A 6,301-nucleotide genomic window follows, 5' to 3' on the forward strand; every position below is an offset into this window, starting at 1 on the left:
AATCAGACAAGCTCAAGTGGACCCCAGAAGCTGATGCAGTGTTTGCAGAGCTAAAAGCCCTGCTTTCCACCCAGCCGGTGCTTGCTGCTCCAATCAACAAAGAGCCTCTACTGCTTTATATAGCAGCCACTGGACAAGTCGTTAGTACAGTACTTACGGTCGAGCGGGAAGAAGAAGGAAAAGCTTATAAGGTTCAACGCCCAGTTTATTATATTTTTGAAGTCCTGACCCCGTCAAAGCAGAGATATCCTCATTATCAGAAGCTTGTCTATGGGATTTACATGACCACAAAGAAGGTTGCACACTATTTCTCAGATCACTCTGTTACAGTCGTTAGTGATGCTGCACAACAGAGATGCAACTGGTCGAGTGGCCAAATGGCCGATTGAACACCTTCCCTTGGATATCAAGTTTGAGGCAAAGAAAGTTATCAAGTCCCAAGCAAAAGCAAATTTCCTCACCGAGTGGATCAAACAGCAACTGCCGACTCAAGTTCACTCTGAGCACTGGACCATGTTCTTTGATGGATCCAAGATGTTGAACGGTTCTGGTGCTGGAGTAGTTCTGGTATCCCCCCGAGGAGACAAGCTCAGATATGTCCTCCAGATTCACTTTGATTCCTCCAACAATGAAGCAGAATATGAAGCACTCCTGTATGGGTTGCGCATGGCCATCTCACTCGGCGTCCGTCGCCTCATGGTCTATGGCGACTCAGATTTGGTAGTTAATCAAGTGATGAAGGAGTGGGACTTCAGAAGCCCAGCCATGACTGGGTACTGCAACGCGGTGAGAAAGCTTGAGAAGAAGTTTGAGGGGTTAGAACTCCACCACATACCCCGACTGAAAAATCAAGCAGCCGACGATTTGGCAAAGATAGGTTCCAAGAGAGAAGCCATTCTCGGCAATGTATTTTTGGAGCATATCCACTCGCCGACAGTTCAGGAAGATCCTTTTACTGAAGAGCCCCCGCAACCTAAGAGCTCCACAGATCTGACTGAAGTCGAGGTCCCAGTCGTGGTCGACCTGATCATGGAGGTTCTGGCCATTACTCCCGACTGGACGGTGCCCTACATTGCGTACATCCTCAGTAAAGAACTCTCGGAGGATGAAGAAGAGGCTCGACAGTTCGTCCGTCGATCCAAGGCCTTTACTGTGATAAGAGGGCAGCTGTTCAGGGGAAGTGTGACTGGAGTTGGGCAGAAATGCATAACACCAGAAGAAGGTCGAATGATCCTCAATGACATCCACTCGGGGACCTGTGGTCATCATGCGTCCTCTCGGGCCATCGTGGCTAAAGCATACCGAGCTGGGTTCTATTGGCCACGAGCAAATGAAATGGCGAAAGATATAGTCGACAGATGTGAAGGCTGCCAGTTTTACTCCGACATGTCTCACAAGCCGGCGTCAGCCCTGAAGACCATCCCCCTCATCTGGCCCTTTGCTGTTTGGGGTCTGGATATGGTTGGACCACTGAGAACTGGCAGGAGCGGCTTCACTCATGTGCTCGTTGCAGTCGACAAGTTTACCAAACGGATTGAAGCTAAACCTATCAAGAACCTTGATGCAAGCACCGCTGTCAGTTTTATCAGAGAATTGACATTCAGATATGGATTTCCACACAGCATCATCACGGACAATGGGTCGAACTTCGATTCTGATGAGTTTAGAGCTTTCTGCGCCTCTCAGGGCACTCGAGTCGACTATGCTTCGGTCGCTCACCCGCAGTTGAACGGACAAGCAGAAAGAGCCAATGGCCTAATTCTCAAAGGACTGAAACCCCGACTGATGCGTGATCTCAAACACGCAGCAGGCGCTTGGGTTGATGAACTTCCGTCAGTTCTGTGGGGCTTGAGGACAACCCCTAATCGGTCGAACGGACGAACCCCTTTCTTCTTGGTTTACGGAGCCGAAGCTTTTCTGCCAAGTGACCTGCTCCACAATGCACCCCAAGTCGAGCTCTTCTCCGAAGAGGAAGCAGAACAGGCCCGGCAAGATTCAGTTGATCTATTGGAGGAGGAAAGAGAGATGGCCTTGATCCGGTCGACCATCTATCAGCAAGACTTGCGTCGATTCCATGCCAGAAATGTGAGGGGTTGAGCCTTTCAAGAAGGAGACCTAGTTCTTCGAGTGGATCAATAGAAACCACACAAGCTTGCCCCGACTTGGGAGGGCCCCTTCATCATCACCAATTTTTTCCACAACGGAGCATACCATCTTTACAGTATTGAGCATCAGAAAGACGAACCACAGGCTTGGAACGCGGAGCTGCTCCGCCCCTTTTATACTTAAGCACTCGTTCGAATAAAATGTAATAAGAAACACCTTTGTAATTTGTTTATCAAAGACAAGAGCTTATGGTCCTATCATTCGATTGTTGTGTTCTTATTTACTTCTGAAATCCCCCAGTGGGTGGCTTAGTCGCGAATCCGTTTCGCCTAAGTTCGAAAGAAAATCCTACCAAGTGGAGAGAAACCCTCCCACTAGGGGGCTTAGCTGTAGTCCAGCTCTCGCTTAAGTTCTCCCACTAGGAGACTTAGCTGCAGTCCAGTACTCGCCTAAGTTTGAACAAATCCTACCGAGTGGAGAGCAACCCTCCTACTCGGGGGCTTAGCTGCAGTCCAGCACTCACCAAAGTTCTCCCACTAGGAGACTTAGCTGCAGTCCAGTACTCACCTAAGTTTGAAAAAATCCTACCGAGTGGAGAGCAACCCTCCCACTCGGGGGCTTAGCTGCAGTCCAGCACTCGCCTAAGTTCTCCCACTAGGAGACTTAGCTGCAGTCCAGTACTCGCCTAAGCTTGAAAAAATCCTACCGAGTGGAGAGCAACCCTCCCACTCGGGGGCTTAGCTGCAGTCCAGCACTCGCCTAAGTTCTCCCACTAGGAGACTTAGCTGCAGTCCAGCACTCGCCTAAGTTTGAAAAAGTCCTACCGAGTGGAGAGAAACCCTCCCACTCGGTGGCTTAGCTGCAGTCCAGTACTTGCCTAAGTTTGAAAAAATCCTACCGAGTGGAGAGCAACCCTCCCACTTGGGGGCTTAGCTGCAGTCAGCACTCGCCTAAGTTCTCCCACTAGGAGACTTAGCTACAGTCCAGTACTCGCCTAAGTTTGAAAAAATCCTACCGAGTGGAGAGCAACCCTCCCACTCGGGAGCTTAGCTGCAGTCCAGCACTCGCCTAAGTTCTCCCACTAGGAGACTTAGTTGCAGTCCAGTACTCGCCTAAGTTTGAAAAAGTCCTACCGAGTGGAGAGTAACCCTCCCACTTGGGGGCTTAGCTGCAGTCCAGCACTCGTCTAAGTTCTCCCACTAGGAGACTTAGCTGCAGTCCAGCACTCGCCTAAGTTTGAAAAAGTCCTACCGAGTGGAGAGCAACCCTCCCACTCGGGGGCTTAGCTGCAGTCCAGCACTCGCCTAAGTTCTCCCACTAGGAGACTTAGCTCCAGTCCAGCACTCGCCTAAGTTTGAAAAAATCCTACCGAGTGGAGAGCAACCCTCCCACTCGGGGCTTAGCTGCAGTCCAGCGCTCACCTAAGTTCTCCCACTAGGAGACTTAGTTGCAGTCCAGTACTCGCCTAAGTTTGAAAAAATCCTAACGAGTGGAGAGCAACCCTCCCACTCGGGGGCTTAGCTGCAGTCCAGCACTCGCCTAAGTTCTCCCACTAGGAGACTTAGCTGCAGTCCAGTACTCGCCTAAGTTTGAAGAAATCCTACCGAGTGGAGAACAATCCTCCCACTCAGGGGCTTAGCTGCTCTCCAGCACTCGCCTAGGTTCTCCCACTAGGAGATCTAGCTGCATTCCAGTACTCGCCTAAGTTTGAAAAAATCCTACCGACTGGAGAGCAACCCTCCCACTCGGGGGCTTAGCTGGAGTCCAGCACTCGCCTAAGTTCTCTCACTAGGAGACTTGGCTGCAGTCCAGCACTCGCCTGAGTTTGAAACATATCCCTATCCGCAGGGATGACGACGTGCAGGTCGACTGCAACCTTCTTCTTCGGAGCTGCGGCACAAGTACAACGTCCGCTCCATCCCTATCCGCAAGGATGACGAGGTGCAGGTCGACTGTAACCTTCTCCTTCGGAGCTGCGGCACAAGTACAACGTCCGCTCCATCCCTATCCGCATGGACGACGAGGTGCAGGTCGACTGTAACCTTCTTCTTCGGAGCTACGGCACAAGTACAACGTCCGCTCCATCCCTATCCGCAAGGATGACGAGGTGCAGGTCGACTGAAACCTTCTCCTTCGGAGCTGCGGCACAAGTACAACGTCCGCTCCATCCCTATCCGCAAGGACGACGAGGTGCAGGTCAACTGTAACCTTCTCCTTCAGAGCTACGACACGAATACAACGTTCGCTCCATCCCCATCCGCAAGGATGACGAGGTGCAGGTCGACTGCAACCTTCTCCTTCAGAGCTACGATGCAAATACAACGTCTGCGACATCCCTATCCGCCAGGACGACGAAGCGCGGGTCGACTGGAGTTGCCCCCTCAGAGCTGCGTCTCCAGCACAAAGACTATTCCAAGCAGTGAGCAAAGTCCATTCGAAGGCAAACGCAAGCACATTCGGAGATAAACCAAATTCAGATAAATCCTAAAAGTTCCAAGCAGCAAATCAAAAGTGCTCGGGCATCAAGCCCGAAGGAGTTCAACGGTTACAGCAGTCACTCGGCATTCCGAGGCAAATTTAAAGCAGATTCAAGTTTCATAAGTTTGTTCACTCGGCCAGAGGAGGGCTGGCAGGCGCCACAAATGAGTCCAGGTCGATCCCATCAGCGATCCGAGTGGCGGCAGCAATGAAAGTCTCCATGAAGGACTAGAAGTCATGCTTTTTTGTGTTAGCAACTTTGATTGCAGCCAGCTTGTCTTCACGAGCTTCCTTGCAATGGACTCGCACCAAGGACAGCGCCACATCAGCACCACACCGGGCGGAGGATTTCTTCCATTCTTGCACTCGGTCAGGGATCTCGTTCAGTCGAGTCATCAAGGATTCCAAGTCGTTCTGAAGCGTCGCCCCCGGCCAAAGCGATGGGTTGATTCAGGAGACTACCTCCTTCAGGCGCGTGAGGTAGCTTATGGCGCTGGCGATACGGGACTCTAGACGGAGCACGTTCATTGCAGTTTCGTCGCATACTGGAGAAGCGATAGGGTCCAGACCCGTCTCGACCCATCCAGTTTCCTCGTCGAAGTCTTGATAGAATTCTGCAGCAAAAAGTAGTCAATCAACCAAGCAAGATCCGATCGCAAGCATCAAGACAGTCGGATTAAAAGAAATACCTTCTAGTGTGAGATAAAGCTTCTAGGCAAGAGTCCTCAGATAAGATTCCGTGTCATTCCTCTTGCGGATCGCAGACTCCAGCTTTTCATTCAGGGCGACCTTGTCCTTCTTCAGACTGGTCACTTCGCGGTTAGCTTCATTAAGACAAGATTTCAGTTTGGTCACCTCTTCTTCCAGCGTCCCGATTAAAGCAAGCTTCTGGTCTATGAGAGCAGTTTTATCTTGAGCTGCTTTTTGCGTGCGGCGAGGTCCGAGTCCTTCTTCTCTAGAGCCAACTTCATTTTCTCTGCAAAAGAAGCAATCGAATCAAAGAAATGTATTGAAAGTCATTCGACAGTCAGTTACCTTCCATACCAGCGGCTTCGTCTTGAGCTTTCTTCAGATTCTGCTGGGCTAATCCCAAGTCGAGGTTGAGTTGCCTCTGCTTCTCCTCAAGTTCAGCAAACTTAGAAATAAGAGTGCAAGACTTCTGCAGAAGGCAAAAGACGGATCAGTTGATAAGACCAAAGGTTGTTTACTTCCGAGTGAATAAAGCCTAAAGAGGTTCGCTTAAACCTCAGCCGACTGCACCCAATCGACTGCGGTCTCAGGGGCTACACCCAGCGGGTGCACTTGGCGTGCCCCCGCTGATTAAGACTCAACTAAAAAAACTGCTCAGGCCCCAGTCGACTGCCAGCAGTCGACTGCGGTCTCGGGGACTACACCCAGTGGGTGCACTTGGCGTGCCCCCACCGGTTCAGATCCCACTCGCCCAGACCGAGTGGAAGAACGAAACTACTCGACCGGTCCGCCTGAGTCGAGTGTAAGGAGTAAAAAAGCAAGGAAAGAAGAACTTAGACCTCAGTCGACTGCCAGCAGTCGACCGCGGTCTCGGGGACTACACCCAGTGGGTGCACTTATTGTGCCCCCACCGGTTCTGATTCCACTCGCCCAGATCGAGTAGAAGAGAGAAACTACCAAAATCAACAAAACACCCAGTGGGTGCTCTAATTCGACGCAAACAACAGGAGATTGTGTAGACGAAGAT

Source organism: Triticum urartu, chromosome 5, assembly GCF_003073215.2.
Source record: "Triticum urartu cultivar G1812 chromosome 5, Tu2.1, whole genome shotgun sequence".
Classification (NCBI taxonomy): domain Eukaryota; kingdom Viridiplantae; phylum Streptophyta; class Magnoliopsida; order Poales; family Poaceae; genus Triticum; species Triticum urartu.